Source organism: Manis javanica, chromosome 2 (assembly GCF_040802235.1).
Source record: "Manis javanica isolate MJ-LG chromosome 2, MJ_LKY, whole genome shotgun sequence".
NCBI lineage: Eukaryota > Metazoa > Chordata > Mammalia > Pholidota > Manidae > Manis > Manis javanica.
In genome coordinates, this window is record NC_133157.1 from 58,222,999 (window position 1) to 58,250,921 (window position 27,923).

The 27,923-nt window shown below is 38.6% G+C and overlaps 1 protein-coding gene across 30 annotated transcripts in view; it reads left to right on the plus strand.

Annotated features, from left to right (window-relative positions):
• The window catches only part of PTPRD (protein tyrosine phosphatase receptor type D), a 2,165,650-nt gene that overhangs the window by 1,668,164 nt on the left and 469,563 nt on the right, over positions 1-27,923 (plus strand). For 13 of the 30 annotated variants that reach the window (XM_073228526.1, XM_073228523.1, XM_073228529.1 and 10 more), the window contains exon 1: positions 3,435-3,662. The exons of 1 other annotated variant lie outside the window; for it this stretch is intronic. The gene's annotated coding sequence lies outside the window, so the exon portion shown is untranslated. Of the gene's footprint in view, positions 1-3,432; positions 3,663-27,923 lie in introns of those variants that run through there. 16 more of the 30 variants (XM_073228518.1, XM_073228520.1, XM_073228525.1 and 13 more) reach the window with 6 other exon arrangements.

Consider the following 27,923-nt stretch of genomic DNA (forward strand, 5'->3'; position numbering starts at 1 on the left):
AAGGGCATTTTGAAAAACAATGGCATAGTATGATGTTTAGTTCATAATACAAGTGTAACAAATGATTACTACTATTGTCATTATGACTATTTTTAGCCTTCTTTTAGGATGCTTCATGATAGATGAGAATAAAATCTTGCAAATACTTCTAGGAACTAATTCCCTTGGATGGGGTCCAAAATAGACTCATACTTATCGTATGCAGAATTATGCACTAGAGGGGGATGTGCTATAGCAAAGCTCCTGTGTGCTATTCATCACAGAATGTTAGGCTGGAAAAGAACTAAGGCAATGTCTAGTCCCATTTCTTTATTTTTCTTCAAAAAATTTTATTTTCAAGTATTCATAGTTTTAAAATATTCTGTATTCATTACTCACTGGTAAGTGGGAGAAATGGCTTCTTTAACCCCGAACTGGGAGGCAATTAGGAATAGTTGAGGGAGGGGGACACTGGGTCATGCTATCTGGGGTTTTGTTCTGCCTTTGCTAGCAAATAGTTGGGGTCCCTTAGCTTATCAGGGATTCAGTTTTCTTGCCTGTAAAATTAGTTGATTTCAACAGATGATTAGTCAACCTCTGAGGTTCTTTGACTCCAGATCTCCAACAGTAAACCATCCCAGAGGTTACAGGAGATGCCACCTAGTGCAGTTTTGTTACAGATCTGCTCTGAGTGTATCAGTCCGTGTTGAGGGGCTATGGCTGTTCAGCCACTACTCAAATGTGCGGAAAAAGTCGGCTCCTCTATTTGCTCTATCTCCTCTTCCTTGGAAACATCACTTTGAATAATATTGTCTTTTTTGCATAATAATAGCTCAGACTCTCTGGTTACTTCCTCCCCCTGCTAATTGTTTCTCCAAGAGGTGTGGTTGAATGGGACAGGAACAATTAGAACCTCATGGTGTCAGGAAAGGTGGTCCTTGGGCTAATGTGCTGCCCTCTGTCTCCTCTGAGTTCTGAGTTCCTTTTCTACCTGCTTGTTGCTCACCTTGGTCATGATCATTGCTAGATTCTCTAGCTAGTCTAACTTGCCACCAGCAGGGTACATTGATATTTCCTCAACTGTGCTCCCACATAGCAGTCAGATTTCCAAGCTGGGATCTTTATAAATAAGGTGAGATCTGGTCAAATCTTGTTAAATGAAGCAGAGGGATGTGTCTCCCTTTACCAAAGACAACAGCAGAGGAATATTTGGTTTTCTTTAAACCTTTGTTTTTTCCCCTAACATCCAACTTTGCAAGAGGAAAATGGACTCACCAGTTTATAGGAAGGATGTGGCAATGAGAAAGCCAAACCAGAGTGTACACTGTGAGTGGAAATCACCTATGTGGGGGCTCAGATTTTTGGATCCATACTCAGGGAACAGGGGTAAGTGTACATCACATGCCTGTTCAGCCTTTCAGTTCCTCGTGTCATTAGGAATAGTGAAGGATAAACCTGGCTTCGGGGGTTTGTGCAGGAATAAGTTTCTTTTTGATTTTTACTATCAGGTTAACTGCTAAAGAAAAAAAGAACAAGGAACAGCCATGACAAGATGAACACCTCCACTCCAAATTGCAGGAAAACCAAATTTCACTTAGCAAAACTTCTTTTGAAAATATGTGACTTATTTTTGAAGTACATGGGGTAGGGGGGGGCAGAGGATTACTGACTAACCATTCAGTGTCTTTCAGGAGGACAGCATGCAGAAGGGTGAGGAGAAATGGGTAGCTTGAGACAACACGATGCCTGATCATTAGGCTGGATCTAGGGGGGTCTGCTTGCATTTGCTCTCTGTAAGCCAGCCTTGAGCCTGTAAGTATAAGTATTGTATTTATGTGCGCCCTGGACACAGAATGAGCAAGGAGGTGGCTGGAGGCCCTGCCTTTACTTTATTTAACCCTTCTGACAAGCTTCTAATAAAATTTGGGTAGGCCAGTTGCCAGTGGTGGCTTTCAGCTGCTGACTTTCTCCACATTCTGGAGATCTTGAGGAGTGAAAAAGGTGAAAATTTGCCCCTAAGCTAACAGTCCACACAGTGGGTTCTGTGGATGAAGGTTCCTTGGAGGAAGCTTGTGTGGCCCAACAATTGAGTGCATGTCTAGGGAGAGGGTTTTATGGTATCCTTCAGAGACGCTGGGGAGCACTACATTTCCAACACAATAAAAGCAGGTAGCATGGGAGCAAAACAAGAGTTATCACACTCGGATTGATTGGATACTTCCCTTTCTTCTTTGACTCAAAGTGGATCCTACAAGCATCCCCGAATGAGGCTGCCAAGGTGAACTGGGCGGATACAAACTGTCTCATCAAAGCGCGAACTCCGTACACTGTCATAACTGCTTTGAATGGGGCGCGACCAGCATTTTTTTTTCTCCACTGTGCAGGGACACTGAGCAGGGAGCACTCCGGTGTGCATTTCTTAGAAGATGAGAGAATTTGTTAGAGGGGGTCTTTTCTGGTCTGGTGGCTGGACGCTGCCGAGTGACGTCACCCCGCCCCCTCCTCTGGGAAAGTGTGTGTGTCTGTGTGTGTGTGTGCGCGCGCGCGCGAGCGCGTGCGCGCGGTGCGCCTCCCTCTCCCAGCTCTCCTGCCAGCCCCTCCCTTCCCCAGCTCCACGGCCCTTTCAGTGGGTCAGTGGTCCAGATCAGGAATGCGCCAGCGGGCACAGCGGGCCTGGCTCTCCCTGCGCTTGGAGGTCCCCACACTCACGCTCTCGCGCTGGCAACACGCACACACAAGCCCCCAGCACTGGGTCACCGCGAGTCCGTGGGATCCCCAGCGCGTTATGAGGATTTTAGAAATCACCCAGACAAGGAAACAAAGAGAGAAGCTTTTCCAATCACTTTCCTGAGCTTTTTCACTTAATTCCCCCCATCTAATCACCTCGCCTGCAACCGCAGCCACCAGGTTCACGCCAGGGCCAGGGACTGCGCTGGGCTGGCCATCCCGCCTCCCGGCCCCCGACTCCGCTCGGGCCGGTCTCCACGCTTCGCCGCGCCCCCTCTCGCCCGCCTCCCCTCGCTTCCCGCGGCCTCAGTTTTTGGTTACCTCTCCAAGCGCTTCACTTTTGGGGGGAAGAAAGGAAGGGGAGGGACGCCCTGAGGGGGGCAGCCGAGTTGCTATTTGTGGCCAAAGAATCCTCTTTAAAAGCAGCAGCAGCAGGAAGGAGGCAGCAGGAGAGGCGGAGGGAGAAGAGGAGACTCGGACGGACCCCCCAGCAGCGAGCGGCGGAGCGTCCAGGGGAGGGAGGGGGAGGGAACGGAGACACACAGCGGCGGCGGCGGCGGCAGCCGGAGAAGCCGGCGAGGGCGAGCGGGGGGAGCGGAGGAGGAGGAGGAACCTCCGCGGAAGCCGCGGGCTAAGCAGGGCCAGGAGGACGGCCCGCGAGGAGGCGGCGGCGGCGGAGGAGGAGACGGGCTAGGGGTGGAGGGCGGGCGGCCGGGCGGGGGACGCGCTCCTCTGGATGCTGGATTTCGGGGTTTTGGACTCACTCGCGGACTCTGCTCCACTTCCCCGCTCCGGACTGAGCTGGCCGCACGCGGGCCGGGCGGCGGCCGCGGCTCCGCGGGCTTAGATTGGCCGCGCCGAGGCGGCGGCGGTGGCGGGGTGCGAAGGCGCTGGAAGAAAGTGCTGGTGGCGGCGCGGGAGGCGGTGGCCGCGGCTGCCGGAGCCGACATGGCCAGGTACGTCCCCCGCGTCCTCCCCTCCCGGCGCGCGGGGCTCGCTCTGAGCCCGCCGCCCGCGCCTTCCGCGCCGGGGCGACGGTCCCGCGTCCGCGAGCCCCGCGTCCCGGCGCCCGAGCGCACAGTTGGCGCCTCTGAACCTCCGTGAGCGGAGCCCTCCCACGGCTTGCTGCTCGCTTAAAGCCTCAGACCACAGAAAGTGGCAGTTCTAGAGAAGGAGTGTCTTGGGGTCTGTGTATATTTGTGCGACCCCCGCTCTTTCCTCTTCGGGTGGGCGTAGTATTGGGGGACATGGTGGAGCGCTGGGGCAAACCGACCTTATCCAGGGATTCTTCCTCTTCATTTTTTTTATTTTAGGGGTAATGGTTACTGTTTTAAGGTAGTTGCTCATGGTGAGGGGGAGATTTCTTTTTCCTTCTGTCCTCTGAACTAGTGGGAAGAAGGAGAAATAGCAGGAATCCAAGTCTACACGGCTGCCATAGAGGAGGGGGATTGTTTTGGAGACCTTTCCATAGGAGAATCAAAGCTTGTACTTCTACGCGAATCGGCTGTCCTTACACACTCATTCCATAGGGAAGGGTACGCAGAATTTACAGTGAAAAATCCAAGTTGTAGGGAACAATTTATAAAGAAAACCACAGCAAACCAAAGGTTCTTTTCTATCGATTTATTGTAGTTCTTATATAGACATACAGAAAACTTGCATTGTTTATCTGTGAGGATGATTTTCACTTAGATGCATTAACCAGTGAAGTCAGTTTTCTTATGCTTAAAAGAAAAAAAAATATCTTGAACACTAAGTGTGAGCTTGGCTTTCACTAACTGAGTGTTCCAGGATTCTGAGTAGTAGTTCCAGTCTCCAAAACCCAGACTATCACAATCCACTTGTATTGTTTTCAGCTCCTCTCCTTGTATACGACTTGTCGCATGTCTCCTCTGTTTTCTAAAATTCTTAGAGTTATCTCCCAGACCAATCTGCAGTTGGTGCCTTAAACACCCGGAAAGATTCCTAAGGGATTGCCCCCCTGCCCCTATATTTTCTCTTAAAGTTTTTTTTTTTCCTTTTATGAGCCCACAGCCAGTGATTTAAGGAGCTTAGCACACACATTTTGTCCCTCTCAGAGACTAGAAACTGCTTGTGACTTGAGATGGATTTGTTGCTGGACCTCTAGAGCTACAAATGTGGACCTTTCTCTTTGGTGTGTTCTTTCCAACCATCCTATACAGCACATATTTGGGGAATTAGTCCAACCATTGATGCACTTCTGACCATTTTGACTGTTCTGTCTCTGATGCAAAGTGTATGCACTCACCACTCAACTTAAGTAAAACCAGGGTCATGTACCAAGACTTGAAACATTCTGATTTAAGGGAATATTTGAGTAAGAACAACTTAAAGATTATGTTATGTTGGTAATATGATGATATCCAGGATAATGCATACTTCTTTTGAAAGCATATTCTGTTAGATGACCCAGATAGGTATTATTTATTGCTTTCACAAAGAGAAAATACATTTTTAATGCTCGATGTCCGAATTCTTGAAACAGACATTCTAAATGGACAGTAGGAAGAAAATTTCCCTACCTTCCACCTCCCATAATTATGTACTGTACTTTGCTTTTCAATGGAGCTAGCAATTCTGTGACAGATTTCTTAAATTCACCCTCATGCTATCAGCTATTATTGTACTTTCAAAGTGTGAAATTGACAAGCTGGTCAGTTTCATGAATTCAGCTGTCAGATTGTGTCCACTTAAAAACTGCTAAGAGCTGTAAATGTGCCTGCCTGGAATTTTCTTTTGTAAAGGAAAGACAGCAAGGAGATGAGGATTAAGGGCCGTTACTAATTGTACATCTTTTGAAATAGGTGTAGTCCAATGTGAGTTTTATCACTGACTGTGGTTGGGAAATATATTTAAATTTCTACTATTGTAAAAGTGGCATTCAGTTTGTATCAGTATTTCATTTTTAATAGTGAGCATTTTAGAGAAATAATCTGTTCTTAAAACCCTCAGTAATAATTGTATGGTGGGAATGAGATTCAAAGAGGAAAAATGTCTGGCAAATATATTTTAATATATATAAGTAATATATTTCATGTGTAATGACATATAAAGAGGTGGATGTGTGAAATGTTTTATTATGGTGGTTATGTAACAAATTCTTCTTGGACCAGTGCAGTTGTAGTTACTAAAGTAATAACATACAGTGATCTATTTTAATATATATGTATTTCAGTAGATAACCATGAAAGTAAAACTGCTTAAAGTTTTAAATACAATGATTGATTTGCCTTTTAAGATTGAAATTCATTTGATGCCAGAATATCTCAAGTAGGGAACTAAGAATTGGGATCCCCTCATCTGCTGCTATTTGCTAAGCCACTAGGGGCCTGTATAACTGTTCTTACATCCAGAAGATACTCTTGTATGGCATATGCAAACCCTTCCTAGAGAGACATTAAAAAAAAAAAATTCAAGTGGGCAATCCCCTAAGTTTTTTTTTTTTTTTTTTATTTAACCTATTAATTTATGCTCTGATGATGTTAGTAACAGATATTGATTGAAGGATTTTCGAGAACACTATTTAGAGCTTTTCTAAAACTATAAGTTATGTGAAGATGATTTTTCATATAGCAGGTAAAATGTAGAAGTATTTGCACAAATTCATATATGATCTTCATTTCTCACTGTATGCCATGGATAAACAAGTAGGAGCGCTAATAACTTTTCTTTATTGGACTGATAAGGATGGCATTTGCATACTGTAGGGTTAAAAGATAAATGAAGCAGAATTACTTCAAGGAATGTGTAGTCATAGATTGATGGTATGATTAAACTAGCTTTGTAAGTGCTGTGCAAGTCAGTGTAGAAGGAAACTCTGAAGCTGTGACGACTACAGTTTACTCAGCACTCTTGGGACCTGGACTGAAGATGCACTATACATTTTTAAGTGTCAGTTTCACAAATTTGAAATCGACCAGCCATGGCAGTCTTGATAGACATTAGGCGATAAGGTCAAGTATACTTACACTGTTCTTTTGTTGATTTTCAGTTTTTCAAACTGACAAGGGTGACTATTTGTAAAAGAGCACACTATAAACATTTGCATATTGGATTTCCTTCAGACCAAACTTGATTTATCAAGCCATTGACCGATTCTGTTTTAAAAGGGATTCTATGGAGCAATAAGAATTCATTAACACAATAACATATGAAAAGTGTCATTTCAGAGAAGACAGATTTCTCAGGGTGATTTCACTTTAAAACTACCCTTCTTTAGTTTCAGCATGTATCCGCCATAGTCTGAGAGCTGAGTAGGTGTACGCTCTACCCTGGGATCCTGAAAGCATCACACTTTTAGGCTAACCTTTTTAAATCTATACATTTAATCTTTGGTCATGCGTACCTTTTTAATTCCTCAAATTTCTGGAAATCTTGCAAGTAAGCTTTACTTTTAATGTAGTGTACTAAGTGGCCATAAATATACTTTTAGGATTCATATTAAAAGCACAGAGATATGAAGTGCTAAATATAAAAACATAGTTATTCAGGTTTCTAGAGTATTCAAAGAATGTATTACTTTTTTGCTGTTTCCTTAAAGGGATAGTACTTTTCGGTTGAAAAGATTAGTGTGGGTAAGTAAGCTGTATTTTAAGCTAGGCCTACCCTGAATATCTTACTACTGCCTTACAGAGTTTTTACCTTATCTGTGGATGGTTTGGTTTCTTGGAAACCTACTTACTTATGATGGCACAAAGGCAACTTGCAGCCTTAAGTAAAGTCAGTGTTTAAAAACATTTATATTTGTATTATCAATGATTTGCCAAGGAAGAGCAGAGAAGCGTTCTCTCTGTGAACTACAAGACTGAGGGTTCCTGTGTGACACATGAGCTGAAGAAATCTGATAATGTGGAAGAAGATTGCTTATAAGGGGTTGGTCAGTATATTGAATTCTCACACACATCACTTGTTTAGATTTCTGTAACTTCATAGAGTGGTGATAGTTCCCACCACAGGATAGGTTTGCTTGGGGATACGTTTTCTATATAGAAAATTTCATTTGCTTCTAATTAGTAGTTGGTAACATTTGTTAAAATGTCATTCTTGGCTTGCATTTGTTTTGAAAAGTAAAGTGTCTAAATTCTCCCCCATTACTTAAAAAAGAAAAAAATTGTGTTTCAGCTCTCCACAATTAAAACTTTAAGAAAGATAGCTGAAAGAGTATGTGGTTTATGCTTACTGATTGTTCATTATATGAAATTACAGCCTGAGATGTAAAAGTTCAGCATTTTCTCTGCGTCATAAGTCTCGGGGAGGTCAAAGAGCAAATGCTTATACGTTGTAGCACCCTCTGACCTAACATAACTTGTAAAGTCGTGGCAATGGTGCCAGATTGAAGAATTAAATGAAACAGAATTCCTTCAAGATTTTTCATAAAATTATACTTAAGGCTTATGTCCATTGCTGCCCCTTTAAGATATTACCCATTTGCTTTCATAATCAACAGTCAGTTTGCATTTTCTTCTCTTAATATTTTATTTATGAAATATTTTTAATACTTACACATTTAAGTAATTTAAATATTATATCCATCTATTCCTCAGTGCAGTTTCTCAGTGGGGAAAAATTATTGAAGCAATGCCTATAAATGCCCTGCCTCTTCCCTCTCAAAATAATGCAATTCAACACCTTTCAGTTCATTATTTTCTATTTGATGCTGATACATTTAATAGAATTATATCAGTACTTGCCAGTCAGTCCATAGCTTTTGTAAATCACAAAAATTAAGAGCAAAACTGAACTTGCTCTTGGCTTTTCAACCTTCGCTATCCCCCAGTCAAATGCCTATGTATTGTAGATAGGTAAATTAAAATGAAAGAGATGACAATTTAGAAAGTGAAGATAACTGATTCTTTCTGTAAGCCAGCAGATCAGGTGTACCAGTGGCAAATAATATTGAGCAAGTTAGATGTTCCTCACTCAACAACTGCACCAAGCAAATCTTCCTTTCCTTTACAAATGGCCAGTCTTAGGTGGCAGGCTCTTCTTCCTCTCCTTCAGCATTTGTAACAAAATATAAGAGCAAAAGCAGTCATCTCCTAGTGCTTTGAATTTTCACTGACCATAAACACTGCTTAACTTTGACATTCAGATAACAATGTCAGGAGCATTGTGACCTTTACCATGGTGCTATTTACTGGGTTTAAACATTGTAACTCTGTCAGTTTCATGAGATTGATTGAATTTATAAACTCTTAATTGTCTTTTTTTTTTTTTAACAGCCCTGGAGCTGTACTTTTTGATGTAGAAGTAGCTAACTAAATTGAGATTTATGAATTACATTTAGAAAGTAGTGCTTTGCTTTTCAATATTGCTTTGAGATGAAGAGATAATGTACTTTCAAATATATAAAATGATCATCTGTAATCATTGGATCACAAGTAATAGGAGACTTCTTTTTTTGAACTTTGGTAAGTGGATTCCTTTTCTTAACAAAATTTTGTATTAGTACTGATTTTATAAATAACCAAAAATCAGTTATTATTTAGTCTTATTTCATGTGCAGGTATATAATGTATACAAAGATAATGCTAAATATTTTAGAGTCTCAGCTGGCTTCCTCTTTGTTTTTCTTTTTTGCTGCAATGAAAAAAAAACATAACTTTGATAGAAGAATTGAATTTATATTCTAGCTTTGTCACCTATTATCAGTGGCATTTAAAGGGAAAGTCATATAACATTTCAGGGTCTCAGTTTCACCATCTGCAAAATGGAGAGAATAACCATAATGTGATAAAGATCCAAGGAAATAAGAATTTGTCATATTTTGTATTTTAAATTTAAAAAATCCCTGAATATGGGAGTCATGTAATGAGATGCTATATTCAATAATGCTAGTTTCTATGAGAGAGTTCTGCTATCTTTAACTGTCTGCTATAAATAACTGCTACTGGACTGAAAAATTAAGGCTTGTTAGATATGGGTGTTTTGTGTATGTTAGCTCTATTGGCACTGTGGTGTACATTCTATAATTACTACAGATGCTAGAACTACCTTTTCCTGTTCTGCATGTTTACTGAAGTCTGTATACGTCAGTATGTCTTAGTATACTGTTTATCTCAGAAAGTGTTGAAAACAAAAGCTAGAAATGGTTTTATCAAGAATGTACACAGAGTGCATTTTGCTTAAAAGTAAAAAATGTATTAATAGAGTCCTGATGATACTTGCTGTGGAGTTGCAGTCTAGAGGAAGAAATGTTTAGAAAATCTGTTAATTAAAATACTGAACTGAAAGCATTGCCTTTTTTTTCCCCCTTGAATGGTAGTGCATCTTCGAAAGCTGCTCAGCTCTTTGCCCAGTGCAGCTGTCCTTCCCTGAAAGATCAGGTTTCAAGAGCAAATGATGGATGGTGGGTGACTGTAGCCAGTTGTGGGGTTTGTTCCGAGGTCAAATGTATTGATGGAGGATAGGAATTTACTGCCTTCTGTCTCTCCCTAAGATCTACCAGTATAATTTCACAGAGAAAAATTAGACTAGACACATCAAATGTTGACCCAGCATCCCATTATAGGTCAGAAAGACATTTGTTCTCAGTGTTTAAAATAATTTTTCCCTGCATCTCCCTTCCTAATGCCCCACTGTTGCTAAAATGACATACGAAGGGTGTACTGATGGTTTCTTACTGCACATGTAGACCCAGCTTCACTGCAAAAACATCTGAAATACTTGTAATAGCAACTTAATTGAAATACTAGTAGAAGATTTTGAGAAACAAAAAGTGTCTACCAGATTTGGCTTTTCTGGTTGAAACAGTTCAGTGTGATTTTTAGATACTTGCTTTTGTATCTTCTTTTAAATCAATCTGTCAAGATTATTTGGTTTATTGGAAATAAATATGAGTCTTTATATTCCTAGTCCAGTTACTGGCTACTGAGTTAACTTTTTTTCTTGGAGGGAATTATAATATTTTCATACAGAAATAAATTTTCAGGAGCATCTTCTATTGGAAATCCTATGGACAGAAGTTGTTCTGAGTTCCTTCTTTGACTGTCCCTTCCTTCAACATTGTTTCCTCTACATCTGATGTTTTGGTGTCCATATCTCCATCTCCATTCTAACCTGTTCTACTGTCATTTTATCTACAGCCCTCTTCAGAGCACTGACTATACTGTCTACTGGGATATTCCTATCTACTTCTCACAGAAGCAATCATTTCTGCATAGATGACCCTCAAAATACACTCCTACCTTCTCTCTCAAGTTTCAGACCTGTATTTTTTATGTGCTAGTTAGATGGTCGAGAAACAGAAGGCTCTTCTGTATCCCAAATTCTGCATTTTTATAAACCTAAAATATTCCATCCACCCTCATGTCTGCTCCCTTTTTCTTGGTACGTCATCATCTGATTTATCCCTGGTATGGTAACTTTGGTGTCATCTCTGTCTCCTTCCTTCCTTTCATTCTTGTCTCCATCTGAATTAATAGGTTCTTATCTGGTAATCCCTTTTAACTTTATCACTTCCTTTCCATTGCTACCTTTGCAATGTTGCTTAGATGCTTAGTTGCTTCATAACTTGCTATGTGGTCACTGTGTTTTCTCCTTTCTCTTCTTCACTTCTTACTAAAAATGTTTGCTTTCTGAAATGCAGACCTTCCCAAGTCTGCAGCCTCAAGTGCTAAATCCTCAGCACAGCAGCCCAAGCCTTCTACAGTCCAGCCCTGCCTCCCTGGCCAGCTACCTCTCCCACCGTACTTGGATGCCCAGTCTTCCTGCAATAGCAAGTCCCTGTCCTCTGGGAGAAGACTACTTTGGGTCTAACAGTGCTGTTCCTGGGATTCCCTTTCTCTTCCTACCGGCTGTCCTAACTTGCATCCATTGAAATCCTCCTAATTATTTCCTCATTTTCTCATTCTCAGCTCAAGTGCTATGCCCTTCTCTTTGAATTTAGTTCAAGTTGAATTGAAATCATGAATGTGAAGAATAAGTATTCATTTGAAACCTCTGATGATGCCCAGGATGCTGAGATAGGTGAAAAAACAAGTATCTTTTAATTTTCTTGATATCAGAAGTACAGGAGTATTGGTCGATGAGTAAAGCCGTAACAGCAGTAGTAGCTAAAATTTACCGAGCACTTACTATGCGCCAGGCATTTGACATAGCACTTCACATTTCACGTTTGACATAGTGCCTTCAGAATCATGTTTCATCTCTAAAATAACTCTGTGTAAGTCAAATGCTTTTATTATCACCAGTTAATTCAAAAGGCAGCTGATATATAGAGAGGGTAAGTAATTTGCTCAAGATTGCATAGCTAGATATAGTAAAGATGGAACTAAAAGCTAAGATTTTAATTCAAGCAATATTATCCACTCCAACCTTAACTGCTCAATATAGTCTTGTGTCTGACATGAATTTTTTAAAAAGATTATTTCATATATCCTAGGCAAATATACCCTAAAACATAGTGCTTTCTTGACCCAAATTCAGGAAGAATCTTAAGCATTATATAGGTTGTCCCTCTACCAGTTCTGAAGAATATTTGGCTCTTTTTCTGCTTGAAACTATGAACATTGGAAAAAAAATAATGGTTTTTTTTTTCTGTTGTTGTTGTTTTAACTTCAGCCATTTAGACTAGATGACCTTTTTTTGGCAGTTGCCTTCCAGCTCTAAAAATACATGCTTTTAGGCCGGTGTCACAACTGCCTTAGCTTAGGGGTTAGTCCTGGAACAGAAGTGGTTAAGTGAAATATTTTCACCAAGAATAGTTTTTAAAATCACAAAGGCTGGCATTTTCACAGCTTCCCAACAGGTAAGAAATCAAAGCATTTTTATAAAGAGAAGTAAAGATCCTGCAGGGATGTCTGAAGAGCAGCCTCCCATCAAAGAAATGAAATTATGCCAAGCGACTGATATATATGCATTCTATTTATTGGCAGCCTGCCGTACACAATTTTATCTGGAAAATTCTGTCCATTATGTCTCTTCTTAAAATACTCTGTTTTCACTGCTCACCTGGTAATTTCATTATCTGTAAGCGATGGGTGATTTGATAAAGTTTTTCCCCATTTAACCTGTTTTATAAAAGTTTAGCTTTTTCCCTTTTTTCCTAAGGCCTCAGAGGCCTACTTTTGATTAATTATGGTTTTATAAATAACACAATATAGAATGTTAAATTTGTTTGATGATTTGGAAAATTATTTTTCTCTGACAACAAGGCACCCTGAAGTTTTAAATCAGACATGGTACATAAAATAAAGTTACATGGAAATGCTTTGGTCTTTTATGGCTCTTATAGAATTTCAACAATTAAGTCTTCCTTGCCCAGGTTTCTAAATGCTTCTCATATGTATATACTGTCTTATTTGCCCATGTTTTCCTATGGATTAATCTATAAACAGAGTCTCCTAGAAACCTGAAACAGGGTGTACTACCTTCTTTAGCTGTATTGTGTAGTGAGGGTTCTTCTCCAGATAGGTTCTTAATAAATCTTTCTTGATCATAATAGTTATAAATTAAGAATGACAATTTTAATAAATGTTTTTAGGCAGATTCACATACTAATTTAAGAATAATTGCCTAAGTGTATTTAAATCTGATTTTTACTATTGGCCAGACTCAAATTGAGTGTTTTCTTGTTACAAAAAAAAAGGAAAATAGAAAAGACATTATTTAATTTTTTGGTTTAAAATTATCCTTTAAAATCTGTTTTCTCTAAATCTTTTATTATTCCAAGTATAGCAAAAATAAATACTAACTTCTTTCAACCACATTTTTAACCATTCTAATATTTTAGCTAGCATCTGTTCACAAGGCCTACATCATCTTTCTCCTAGATTGCAGCCTCTCTCTGTTTAGTTGAGAGCTCATTATAGTTGTTTCTCTCCACCAGTGTGGTCTTCAGGAATTTCAAATCTGATCAATTCATCACTCTCCTTCAAATATATCTATGGCTCCCCATTCCCTTCTATATAAACTTGAAATACTCAGCAAAAGCCACTTGGCCCTTGTCCTTCCCCTGCCTTTGCTCTTGCCTTCTTGCCTTCTCATACTCATTTTCTCTGTCTCGCTCCCCCCCTTCCCAATGCTATACGTTCCAGCTGAACTGAAGTATTTGCTGTTTCTCAGATGCACTGCTTTGACTCTTCCATTTGCAATTCTGAGCATGCTTTCCCTCCTTTCATGTGGAAAGTCCCTTCCCCTTCCATTTTGCCTGACTCACATCTTCCTTCATGTCTTGCCTTAGCTGACAGTTCTTCCGGATAGCCTTCTCATCCTCCCAAGCCTGGGTGCCCTTGCCCTATGTGCTAAGAGAGCACTGGATCAGTTCTGCATATAGCATCTGTCATAATGCACTGCAATTGCTGATATATAGACTGATTCATTTCAAGTTCAGTGAAGCCAAGGCGCATGTCCTTCTCCCAGTGGTATGTCTAGCACCTAGCCTATGGCCTGGCTCAGTATGGCAGTAATACTGGCACATCATTGTGGAGTATTCCATGAACAAATCATTGTGCCCAGAAAAATCAGAGGTGACTTAATTCAGGGCTGACATCTTACAATCCATATGTTTAATATTTAATTTGACAATTTATGATAATATTGTTAGTTGCTCTTAAGTAATTGATTTAAGCTAAATTCCACTCACCTAGTTCCCTACTAAACCAAGACAAAGCCAAATCTGAGTATACTGTGTGTATACTCATATGCCACTAGACAAGACAAATCTGCCTTTACATCTGGCTGGGGTAGGAATTCCCAGATGCACTTAATTCTGACACATGGTCATTACTGAACCAAAAGCCATTGCCTGGCATGATTGTAGCTCATATTTGTTTTCCTTTTAAGGGACCTCATCTCAGCTGCCAAATGTACAACAGGTGCCTTAGTTTTATACTTGCCAATCTGTTGTTATTCAAATGATGGCCCTAACAGAGACTAATGGTATCTAATAAAATTGATCTCAGCTTTGGCAAGCCACATTCAAAAGAGCAAGAGCAGTAGGAGCTGCAGTGTGGAAATATGCTGGGGGTGAATGTGCCAGGTAAAACATATATTTTTCAGAAGGTGACATATGCCTCACACACAGGTCCCTTGTTTACATTGAACCATGGAAATTTTCCAGGGCCCAGTGTTACTTGAACACTAGGATTTGCAACATCTAATCTTATTTTAGATGGACTCGCTGGGTGGCATGGGGACAGGAATGGCTGTGCCAACTTATCAATGAATGGCTGTACCATGTCTGTAAGGCACAGCCAGGCAATCTTCTCATGCCAAACAGCTGCTATGTATGATGGCTTGTGTTTCCTGTCGTCAGAAATTTGCTTCACTAATATCACAAGACCTTGTAAAAACTGGAATATCAACAAGGATAGCCAGGAGAGGCGTGCTTCTGTTTGCAAATAGGAGCTAATGTTTGGACTCTTTCACCCAAATGCTGAGCATGATTTTTGAGTGTTTTTCCCATGCTTTGAAGGAAGCTGGCCTAAGGAAACCTTTACCACCAAAGGAAATATGCTCTTGACACTGGCCACCAAACTCACAAGTATTAGTGAAGGTGAATGTTAGAGCCAGGTATCACAGGCATACAGAATTGCATTCTGGGAGGGAGGGAAAAGGATTTTAGATACCTCATTTTACTCACCCACTCTTCCATTTATGCTTTCCTTCTTTAAAGTGCCATACATTCAACTCTGCGGAATGCAAGGCCCTGTGGGACTATAAGGATGACCAAAAGATTGCCGAGTACAACTCGCAATGTAGAACAGGCAGTGATATGGGTTCGTGAGATATTGGAAAATCCATGTCAGCATAATGTCCTTTTCCAATTGGAATGCTCTTTGTTGTCATGTGGAAAAAAGCTACTCAAATTCTACTATGATAGAGGAGATACAGGATTCACTAAATAATAATAACAATCACTACTGGAGTCAGAGAGGGTGATTAGACCCTTAGCTGCCTAGCCATACTTCACTTGGCCCCCCAGCTAACTGAGCTCATCTAATTTCCTGTGACCTAGCATATAGAATACTTCTTAGGTTAGGATTTGAGTATTACTGGACCATCTTTTTATATAATTTTCCCCATCCTACTTGGAAAAGGATTTGCAGCAGCTATTAAATCATATGCTTCATTATCCTTAATAAATCACCTTAGTAGAGAAGACAATGGATTATTGTACAGATGGTTAGTTTCTATAAGAAATTTAAAAAAGTATGTATCTTCTTAGCCTCATTCTGACTGATACTTTATTTCAAAGCATTTTAAAAATCATAGAGCCTTTTAAGGGTATACCGAACTAGTCATTTATTGACCACTGTTCATACTAAAGATAAGTGAACTATGTAAAAGTAATAAAAATATAAATGTATTGAAAAGACCTGTTACCATTTCTGATGCATATAATTTTCAGCATAGTCTTCAAAATTTGAAGAAAAGATCCACAGTGATGTAGTACGATTTTACAATAGTAATGCTCTGTACAACTTGAGAAAAATCATGAAATAAGCAAATAGATAAAAGCTTGTATCTATAAGCCTGTATGAACATGGTATCACTTATATGTAAAGGAGAAAAATTATTTTTCAGATATTTTAAGCATGAACGTTTTTCATTTGGATTATTTAGGTGCTGGAGTAACAAATTATGCTGTGTTTTCATATCTCTAGATGAGAACTAAACACATTTCTGTCCATAAAACAGGCCACATTAGTCTCTTTGTCATAGGGATAACTATTCTTCAGAGACTGAATGGGAAATTTTCCAAAGGTGCTGGAAAGGACATTAGACTACACTTTGTGTTCTGCTGAAGAAACTAAGACCCCAGAATTGAGAGGCTTCACTGTCCCAGCTAGCCCTTCCACCCTGGTCTCTGAAACTCCAGGCCATGCCTTTCTACACTTTGCACTGTCCCTGTTAAATTGCCGGAAATGGGGTTCTGGCCAGTGTATTGCTGGTTCTGAGTTGGAGGAAGGTTCCACATCAGATAGTATCTGCTTCCATGAGGAATCTACTGACTTTTCTTATCAAGACTCAAGTCAAGAGGAAGAACAGGAGACATCATTATCCTATTTTTTTTAAATTATAAAAACCAAGTCTTCTTATTACTTAATTAAAACTGAATATAATTGTAAACTCAATTGTGCTAGCTGTATTTCAGGAGTCGGTAGCCACGTGTAGCTAGTAGCCATCATATGGAACAACTCAGACGTAGAACGTTTCTGTTGTTGCACGAAGCTGTATTGGACAGCCTTGATTGACCTAATCAGTTTGAAACACCTCTTGATATTTTCAAGGTTACATATGCAATAAAATAAAAATAGTCCATTTATGTGCTGAGAACATCCATTGATCTTAGTAGGAAAGAATGTACCTGTCAGGTGTAAGTGAAAGGTATTGTGTCTCAGAAATACATCCTCAAGGAAAGTAAATTGATAGTCGATTCTGTGTCTTTTGTCTAATGACAAATAGGTATACTTTTTGATTTTGTACATTCCCAAGTAGAGAAGTGCATGTCTATGGAAGTCCAATAAGGAAACAAACTGAGTACTGTCAGTTCCACCATATCTCCTCGCTGATTTTCTCGGGAGTCTTTCTGTGATTCGCCAAATGATTTGTCTTTCAGCCCTTTTCACTGTGGAGCCCTATGAGGAAGATTAAGGACGGAGTGGTGATATGGTTGAAAAAGAAGGCTCAGTAGGTTGAGCATATAATTTAACATCCAAACAGGATGCTGTGACAGTGAATGGGGATGGTCGTAGTGGGACACTAGGCATGGCTAGGCTGTCCTAAGCAAACCTCATAGTGATATCTTAAAGCTCCATATGCAGAGCTGGGCAAATGTGTCTTTGTCAGGGTGGCTGAAGTGGGCAGGGCCTGAAGGAAATCCTGGGGGTGCAAAAGCTTTACTAGCTTCTTCTTGGCCTCTCTGCTACTGTCCTTTCACTTTATTATATAGTGCTCTAGAACTTTGTCAGAGATGAAGCCAATGGCACACGTAGTTAACACTGGCAAGCACATATCAGAACAACCTGCTAGAAGTCATTGGAAGAAATGTGGTGGGCAGATGAGGTCCTCCCAACTCACGACTCACAATCCAGGAGGAATGAGAGACAGAGTAGTAGAGACACTACTAAGCCGATACCTTAACCACCTCCCTCCCACCTCTCCACACCCTCCCTGATGCCCAGGCACGGGTTAAAGGCTCGGTGTGATATTCCTGTAGAGCTTTAATAGAACAGACAGAGGAAGGAGGATGGATAAAAGCTGAATGACTTGGTAACAATTCCTGCAAACATAGCCTCACTTTCTCCTAAGCAGCCTCTCTTTCGGTCACAAAAATGTGAGATAATTGTTCCCAAGTGCCTTTCTCTTTTCTTTTCCCGTCCTAACTCTCTATCACCTCCCACAGGGAGCACCACAGGTTCCGGTATTTTTAGTTGTGGCATTTGCATTTCACAGGTAGATTTTGTTTTTGGGGTTTTTTTTTTTACATTGTTACTATAGTTATATAAACAATTGCTTCATTTTGAATATGCTTTAGAAATATATACTAACAGGTAGTTTTCGCTTGTGTTTTACATCAGTTCTGAGACTCTCTTTGCTGATATTTCACTTCAGTTTTATGATAAGAATGAGCAGAAACAGGATCCTGAGGGCTGTTTCTAAAGGCATTTGGTTAGGAATACAATCAATTTGTATATTAAGCAATGCTAATAACTTTTTTTTTCAAAATGAGATTAGTAGTTTAATGGACAATATAGTGAGTGAAAAAGTTATATATACAATTTCAAAAAGTCAGCAGCGCTCCATCCAACTCAATTGGACAACATGTTGGACAATAAACTTTCTTTTCCACTGTAGTAAAATACATATTACAAAATTTACCATCTTAACTATTTTTAAGTGTACAGTTCAGTGGTGTTAAATACATTCACCTTGCTGTGCAACCTTCACCACTATTCATCCCCAAACCCTTCATCTTGTAAAACTGACGCTTTATACTTATTAAACAACTCCTCGTTCTCTCTCCCCAGCCTCTGGTAACCACCACAATGCTAATAACTTCAAAAAAGGTGCAAAGTTCTCTATTAGGAGCAGGAGATTGTAAATATATAGTTCTGAGGGTATTTTGCTATATAGTAAATTGGTGTTTGTTCAGAACCATGGACTGTGTCTCCCTCCATCCTTCCCACAAACTTTCTGAGTTAAAAAGAAAAAGTGTGTTTCCATTTCTGTTTTAACAGATACATTTATTTATTCACTTACCAAATTGCATTCATGGCAAGGATGGAAATACTTATGCTCCCTGACATTTTTCAGGCCCCTGTAACAATGTAGACGAGGGGAAGGTCTACTTCAAGGCAATAAATCCTCTAGAGCCTGGGGACACTCACCTCTTTTGAAACCCCATTTTTCAAGTCTTGGCTTTTTATTGTGATTATCCATACTGTTTCTATCAGTAACTGAGATGAAAATCAGGTTGGTCTTGTAATTACAGAACTAAATCTTGATGGTTACAGGAATATTATGATAGGGCAACAGCTATATAAAGAAGCCACACATTTTCACTACAGAAATGTTTATATAGTCCATCTCCTCAACCCCACACACTGTAGTCATGGCTTATAGCATTCTAGGTAATAGCATAGAACTCGGATTTGTCATTATAGAAAGGATACTGAGAACTCTCAGTTAAGGTGACGTGGTGATCCATATATGACATTGATCCTTGCTGGTAGAAATCTCTTGGTCACATAGTTACATGCGCTGTGGAAGATGCAGTATCAGCTTCAGTTCAGTACTATAGTTAATTGATGTAATTGAGGCCAAAGGGTTGCTAAATCCATTAAAGGGGTGATTAATCAATTTCAGTTGTTTAATTACATGAAAAAAATTAAGGGGGCATGATTAGTTTTCAGACATATGTGGTTTATGTGTTAGTATTCTACATGTATTTAATTACAGACCTACAAATTAAGTACTGAGCCCCAGTGGTAGTTCCCACCTTAAGTAGAGACGAGAAAGGCACAGAAATGTGGAATATTCTGCTTGTGTGTGCCTGACGAGTGGCAGGGTGAGATAAGGTAACTTGGGCCACGAGGAGGGGATCTGAAAGAAAACATGAACCAGAGGTAGTTTTTCTGATGCCCTGTGATCAAGTGGCACTCTTTCTGCCTTTCTCTACTCTAACTTTTATTAATCTCTTTTAAAGTATTAAAAGTAATATAACCTCATTATAGAAAATTAGAAACAGGAAAAAGAAATCCTCAATAATCCTGCCACCTGACACACCAATTCCAACATGAGTATATTTCCTGGTCCTTTACATTGTATGGTGAGTTTGCTATTTCGGTACTTTGTCTCAGTTAACATTGTAGTAAAAATATTTTTTCTCTATCCTGTGTCATGATGACCGTCATCGTTAATGGCTACCCAGTATTTCATTGACTTGATGTATCTATTTCCTTATAGTCAGCCATTTCCTTTTTTTCCCCCCTATTTCTCTCACTAGTCCAAATACAAAGCTTTGAGGAACATTTTACTGGAAGTAACTTTTTTCTGTGTTTTACATTATCTCTTACGATCAGTGCACAGAAGTGGCACCACTAGGTCAAGGGATAGGAACATTTTTATGTCTTTTGAACCATTTTGCCAAATTGTGTTCCGAAGAGGATGTTTGGGCTGATAATGCCACCAGTAATGCCTGGGAGTACTTGTTTCTTTTCCTCTTGGTCAGTGTGAAAACTCTCCTCAGGTTTTGCTGATGTAATAGACAAAACATTGCCTCATTATTGTTTTCATATGAATTTATTTAATTACTACAGTGATATTTTTTCCCAAATGTTTATTTGCAAGTAATGATTCCTGTTACATACATTGTCTTTACACGACCTCTGCCTAAGGGTTTTTATTCATGAGTTTATGTTCTTTATATTATTAAGCATACTAACTCCTTGTCATGTTTGTAAAAAGTATGCCTTAAGGCTCTTTATTGGTCTTACTTTAGTAATTCTTTTTACAGACAGAGTTTTCATTTATAATCTTGTATGGTCAAAACTATTGATGATCTTGTTCTCTGTTATTATTCCTATTACATTTTGAACTAGAAGGTCTTTTCCTTTCCTAAGATTTTCATCTAAATTTTCCTGGTGGTAAATTCTTCTTGATAGTACTTTGTATTTATTCTTCAGCCAAGTGGTTCTCAAACCTCTTTAGACAGTGAAATATCTGAAAATGTTAAATAACCATGAAATATCATTATATTTATTTTCAGCATACAAAACAAGTACTGCTTTGCTCAAAGAAAGTAGAACTGTAGCACATAATATACAACCAAGAGTTATATGTACCTAGATTTGTTTTGAATTGTCATAGCAAATAACCTGTTCTTTAACCAGTTTTCTTTTACTATTACTATTCATAAATTGGTATTGTTTATGTTTTAAGCAAGTTATTTGAAAATACTATATGTTTACTAAAATATCTACATTAAGATGATTTTGAGTTGGATTTGAGAAGGGTGTTACTAGTTAATTTTAGAAGTGAAATGTTCATGCAGTACATAAACATGGGTATTTCCAAGCAGAGAAATGCAGTTTGATGATCTCACCTTCAAACCATTTGTAAGTGATATGTAGTTGTAGTATAAGGCAAGGTTCTTTATTTTTTCAAAGTTTACTATTACCTAGCCATGCTAAATTATACTGGGAAATCTCTCCTTTATCTTTACAACCTCACAATAAAACAAGCAAACAAACAGAACTTTTGTTTTAAATGGCGCAGTCTTTCATTTTAAAGTTAGATGCTAGATCATTTGCTAACTAGGGAATGCCTGTTTTGACTTAAAATTCAATTTTCATGATACCAGAATCTTGTCTCAATGAGTTTTATAGTCAGGACAAAAACAACATTTAATTTGCATATGCCTCAGTTTCTCATCTCTTTTCGTTATTTGATTTTTAAGATAATATCTTTATTCAAGTTCTGAACTTAGGAGCTATAATTACCTTAAGAATTATATGTTGATCTTTGGAGGTGATTTCTGTATTTTTGTAAGGATGGGTTTTGATTGTATATTGTATATTTCTGTGCCTATTAGTTCTGTAGATGTCCTCACATTAAAATCTTTTGTTTATAACCAGAAAAAACAATCTAAAAAGAGTATGGGTTTCAGTGATTAACCAATAACTCTGGTTTTTTTAGAGATGTGCCAGGGCTCTGTTTGTGAAATAGAGCGTCTCTTGTAGTTTGCTTTGTCAGTGTTCTGTTAAACTATCAGGACATTCAAGTTCTGCATTTTGAGCAGTATTTATGCCTGAATTAATTCACAAGTTTCAGGGTCACTAACTTCTATTATATCTATTATTATTTACCAATTTAGTCATCTCTTAACTTATATAATAGAGCATTATCAGCACATAAAATCCCAAACTCTAGGACATGAAAAATGGCAGTTAGACAATGTTGCTTTGAAGTTTATTCGTGTATTAATTAAACAAGTATTTACTGAGGTTCTTCCATGGCCCACATGTGGATCCCGCCACTGGAGATGCAATAGGTAACAACAAAGGTGAGATTATTTTCTGAGGGGGGTTTCCCTGTAATTGAGAGATAGTCAATAAAGAGTATGGTGTTTTACAGTATACAACAGTGTGTGATAGAAAGGAGATAGTGACAAGTGCTGTGAAGCAAAGTGGGCAGGCTGGAGCTGTGCTGCTTTATGTAAGGTGGGCATCTGACAAGGTGACTTTATGGCGAAGAGGAGTTCAGCAGAGAGACCTGAGTGCAGTGCATGTGACAGGTGTGTGCCTGCTGAGATTGCATTCCTCGACACCTTGGAAATACAGATTTTCTTCTTAACTCTATTTGTTGAGGCTACAGTACTAGACACATCCCAGTCTTCAGGCCCACACACACATCAAATGAGGTGCCAGATCTGTCTGTGCTCTCCGACCTCATCCTGGCTAGAGCTGGTGCCCAGGAAGCCAGGTGATGTCTAACCAGGTGGAAGGGCAGGGTCATCCAGGTCCTACTTCCACCTCATGCTCTGGTTCTGCTCTGCTGACCCTCTGGATCTGGTGTGCGGGGCCCCACCTGAGTATTTGCCTAGGCCACTGCCTTTCCTGATTACTGACTTCAACCTGGCGTCCTTGCATGACTTAGATGGTATCTGTTTGACCTTTTCTGTGCAGATGGATTCCTCTGTTCAGTCATGCCCACCCCGTTAGGCAAAAGCACTGGTCATGCTATGAGTTTGTATTGCTCTAAATAATTCACAAATATTGAAGAATTACACACTAACCTGCCTCCTGTAAAGCAATTTTTGATTCACTTTCTTCTCTGCTCTCAGTTTATGAAGGAGAAAACTGAGAAACAGTAAGTTTCAACATCTTGCCCAAAGCCATAGCAGGAGGATCTAATGAGACATGTGTTAGAAATCATTGCTTGGCATGTCCCAGCTCACTGCGGTGGTCTCGGGACGGACTGGGGTTTAAATTCCTACTGTGGAACCTCTTTCGTCCTCAGTTTCCTAATAGCTAAAATAGGAATGATAGAAGCACCAACATGCTTACTAGTATTGCTGTGAACAGTAAATGGGATAATACATTTAAGACAAGTGTTCTTCACACATGGGATATTTAGTAAATAAAGCAATGTTTATTTGTATCAATGCTTTTACTATTACTGCCTTTGCATCTTCCTAAACCTTCAGAAATTAGATGTATGGCCAGAGTTACTAATAACATTATTTCTGATGTAAGAAAGAACAGGTAAATTATAAAAGATGGTCAGATGCTTGAGAGAAATATTTTTCTTACTGAATTTATTATACATTTGAATATATAAAATTAAACCCTATCATGTGAATTACTACATTTTAACATTTTATATGACAAAGTATATGTCTTAAATTATTTTTCATTTAGCTTTATAATATTATGAATGACTACATGATGTTATGAATTATGCCCATTATTAAGGATGGCATCACCCACCTAGTAAATGGAAATCACATTATATCCTGTAACCTTTTGTTTTATTCCCCAAGCTTTGACATAAATATTATGTAAGTTTAAGTTGTACAATGTGTAGATTTAATGCTTTATATATTATAATGTGCTTCCCACCACGCATTTGTAAGTTCCTCCATGCCGTCACCTAATTACTGTATCTTTATTATGATGAGAACATTAAAGATCTAGTCTCTTAGCAGCATTCAAGTACATGAGAGTGTATCATTAATTATAATCACCATGCTTTCATCCTGAAATTTTGTTATAAGATCTAGAGGATAATGAAAAAAATTTATGTAATACCTACTAAAGAAATAAATAAATAATTCGAGAAAATTAAATGTCCTTTACAATATATATTTCTACCTACTGGACTCAATTCTCCATCTTTCTGCCTGTCAGTTATTGTATATCTGGCGTATAGATCATCAGAAGTAGCTCTGTTCAGACATCTTGCAGGAGTTTCAAAGGTTATGTGTTCAAACCAGTGTTAATAACCTGTTGGGAATGAAAAGGTAGTAGAATACTATCCAATAAGATTAATTCTTTAGCAAGGGCTTCCTGTATAATAAGTCAGAAAAGAAAAGCAGTATGCTTCATATCTCAACCTTTAAACCCATTTTTTTCCCCTTTATCACCATAAGCTGTGTGGTCACGGCCTCTGAACTGGATGCATTCCCATTGGTGTTAAGATTGCTGAGCTCCACAGAGAAATATCAAGTCAGTTGTGTTACCGATTTGTTTTTAACTTGGTCAAAATAAGAAAAAGAAAGAAAATGTTTTTTTTTAATGTTATACAGCTCTCTGGATAATGAACAGTGGATGTTAAATTTATGAGAATACTAATATTAAGTGAAGGGTTGCATTTCTTTTCATTTAAGATACTACTTTCTTTTCTTTGGGGGTATGCATAGTTACACAATTCAGGGAAAAATGAAATCTCAGCCAATAGGAAAAAAAAGAGAGAGAACTTCAATTTAGAGAGAGATTAAATATCCAGTCTCCATCAGACATGGTTACTTTTGCAGTTGAAAGATTTCATATTTAAAGTAATCCTCTTTGTGAAGTCTTGTGATACTGCAATGTGACCATAAACTTATTTTGTTAACAAAACACATAGTAGGAGAGAACACTGGTTAATATTCTGTTTCATGTAACTTGAAGCGTATTGAGGCCCTGTTCAGTCAGGCATTTCTGAAATGTGTGGCTGTTTTGGTAATCACCATAACTGACTTATTCTCTTTGTTGTGATTCATCACCTACTTTCCTTATGCTTTTCAAATTGTTGAAATTATTTGATAAAAAACATGATGGCCTAAGCTGCCACTGGCCTCACATATGATATATCTTTGTTGTTCTGCCTTCATGCCTACAAAAATACAATGTTATCCACCATCAAATTCCACTGCATCTTGCAGGATTTTTCTCTAAGCAATTCTCTGTTAAGGCAAATTAAAGGCAGACTAGGAACTTTGGAGAGTTCTGAATCAGTGCACACCATTTTTTATCAAATTTCCATTGCAGGATCCTTTAATGCATTAATGCATTTAGGCGCTATCTTAGTAGTCACAGGACATATGTATAAATTAAAAAATATATATATATATAATACATAATACGTATTTTTAATTATCAGTTACTGTTTATAGTCAGTGTATATTGTAACAGATTTGCAAACACTTTTGATTTTTGCTCTTTATCTGTCAAGCTGTTTGAATGATTTTACTGGACACTACTAAAATAGGAAATGGATAAAAGTAAATTAAAATGTGTATCCATTCCCAACCGTCAAAAAAGCATTAAAAGAAAAATAGAATAGGGCTTTGGTAAAACATTGTGATCTGGAGAGCATTTTTTTGCAGATTAAGTATATGTAAGTGGTCTTCCCTGTGTGGAACTTTCTCTGCGGCTTTGTAGTGTTTGTAATACAATTGACTTAACGAAAGTAGCACAGGGCTGAGATGAATAAGCAAAGTGTTTTCAGAAGGGTCAGGTTCAGTCTAACTGACTGAAACAGATATATCTTGATGAATTAATTTTTGTTAGTATTTGGAGATGATGTGTCTGATTTAGAAGGAGTTTGAGTTCACATTAAAGGGATTTTGTATGTGACTGTTAAAAAAGAAAGCTTAACAACCTTGAACATTGTTCATCTTGGCATTTCTCTTCCTATCTGAAATGATTGGCTTCCTGAATTAGACTGAAGCTTTCTTTTGAAGTGTATGTGGACTTTATAATCTCTAGGTCAGGCTCTGAGCATCTTTGCATGACATATTCCTCACATGATTTCATAATCGTTTAAAGGAGGCAATCCAAGCGTACTTTGCTACAGAGTAAGCAAGATTGTTTTAATTTTTTAACCAACTCAGTTAAACATTTCCTGACATTTTCCTAGGACTCAATTAATTCTCCTAGGATTCAAGATAATGATGAGAAAAGAGAACATCTGTAGCAAATGCAGGATTCAATTTGTACAAATTCTGGAGAGGATTCGCTAATAGAAATCATTCCTTTCCTCTGCCTCTCACTCTCAAGTATCAGAAAACCAAAAACAACCATTTTCTATCTGAGTGTTTACTGGTTTAAGCTTTCTGGTTTTACCTGGTTTATGACATATTCACTAAATTTAATAGGCAGGTTCTGTAAATTTCTTTTTCTCCCTCCATCCCTCCCTTCTTTTCTTCTCTCCCTTCTTCCACCCTTTCTCTCTTTCTTTCATTTTTCTTCCTCCCTGTCTTCTTTCCTTCTCTCCTTATGAAAAATGGTCTGCTGTTCTGGGGCGATCCACACCTGCGATGCTCACACCTAGAGCTGCAGTGAGAGAGGGAGTGAGCCCACCGCGTGAGGCTGGCACGCGTGTCAGCGTGACACTCAGTTGAGGAGCTCAGGCACCTTCCTAGAGGCTGCTTTCCTCAGGAGTTAGATGAGGTTGAGCCTCTGTACCTCGTTTGGTTTTAAGTTGTCTCTTTTCTCTGGCTCTGGTGGGAACATACTGTGCACTGTGTGTGGACATGGAAGACCAGGTAATACAATTGGAGATACTGTCCACTTGTAACAGAACCATTTTCCTTTCCACGATGTAGCCATGCAGTACAGGACACAAACGCATTTCTAAAGTGTCATTGTAACCTGGCTTACAGATATGAACTGTGTACACAAAACAGGCCAAATACTTATAAAAATGTGTTTTTTTTCCCCAAAACTTAATTTCAAAGAACAAGAGAACTTATTTTGGACTACCTAACACCTTGTGTATAGGAGGTGAGTAGAAATTGTGCTTGAGTGCTGAACATAGATGGATATTGATTAGGTGCATGTCTATCAATACTTAGGAAGTTATTCTAGAAATAACCCACTTCTCCCAACCCATTGTCCACTAAGTCTGGGCTAATTAGCATGTATTTCCTTAGTTACAAAGAATCTCTAGTAAAATAATTATTTGAATGTAAAAGAATTGTTACCTCATTGAAATATAGTGGCAACGTTTTATTTACAATTGATGCTATTTTATGCTACTCTTACTTCTTTTGTGGAAACACAAAATTGAACTTCAGAAGTAACGGATTTGATGTGGGAGATCTGGATGATTATCCAATTAATCCATTTAATCCCACCTAAATATGACCTATATATCTTAGGTTTGTTGTGAGAATTTATTAAAATAACACATCCAAAGTGCTTAACCTAATGCTTGGCACACACTAAAGTGTTCAATAAATACTTCTTTATTATATACAGACATAGCTTCTGGGGCTGATTTTGTCACTATCAAACCCTGTGAACTTGCCAAAAAATTAAACTTCCTGAGCTATTTTGTTATCTGTCAATTATGGGCATTAGATTCAATGCCCCTTCTAAATCCACAGATTTTCTACATGCATATCTTATGGTGGAGCTGGCTCACCACAATTCTTCAGAAAAACTAGTTCTTGAGTATTTGAAGTATATTTGATATACAGATTTTACAATAAATGCTAATATCACTCATTTAATCTTTGTTAGGGTATCACTGGTAATTAACCAATTAAAAGAAATAACTACTTGTTGGAAAAAGAAAGCAACAGTTGCCACCCTGGTGGGGTGTGGGGATTTCTTAAGCAATGATTTGAGCAACATGGGTGTTTTTTTGCTAAATTACAGACAGGTTGTAAATATCCTCACTTGTGAGTGGACATTTGCATGGTATTCCCTCTTTGATTCTCCTTTTAACCAATTAGTATCTACTTCCCCTTGGCTGTAAAC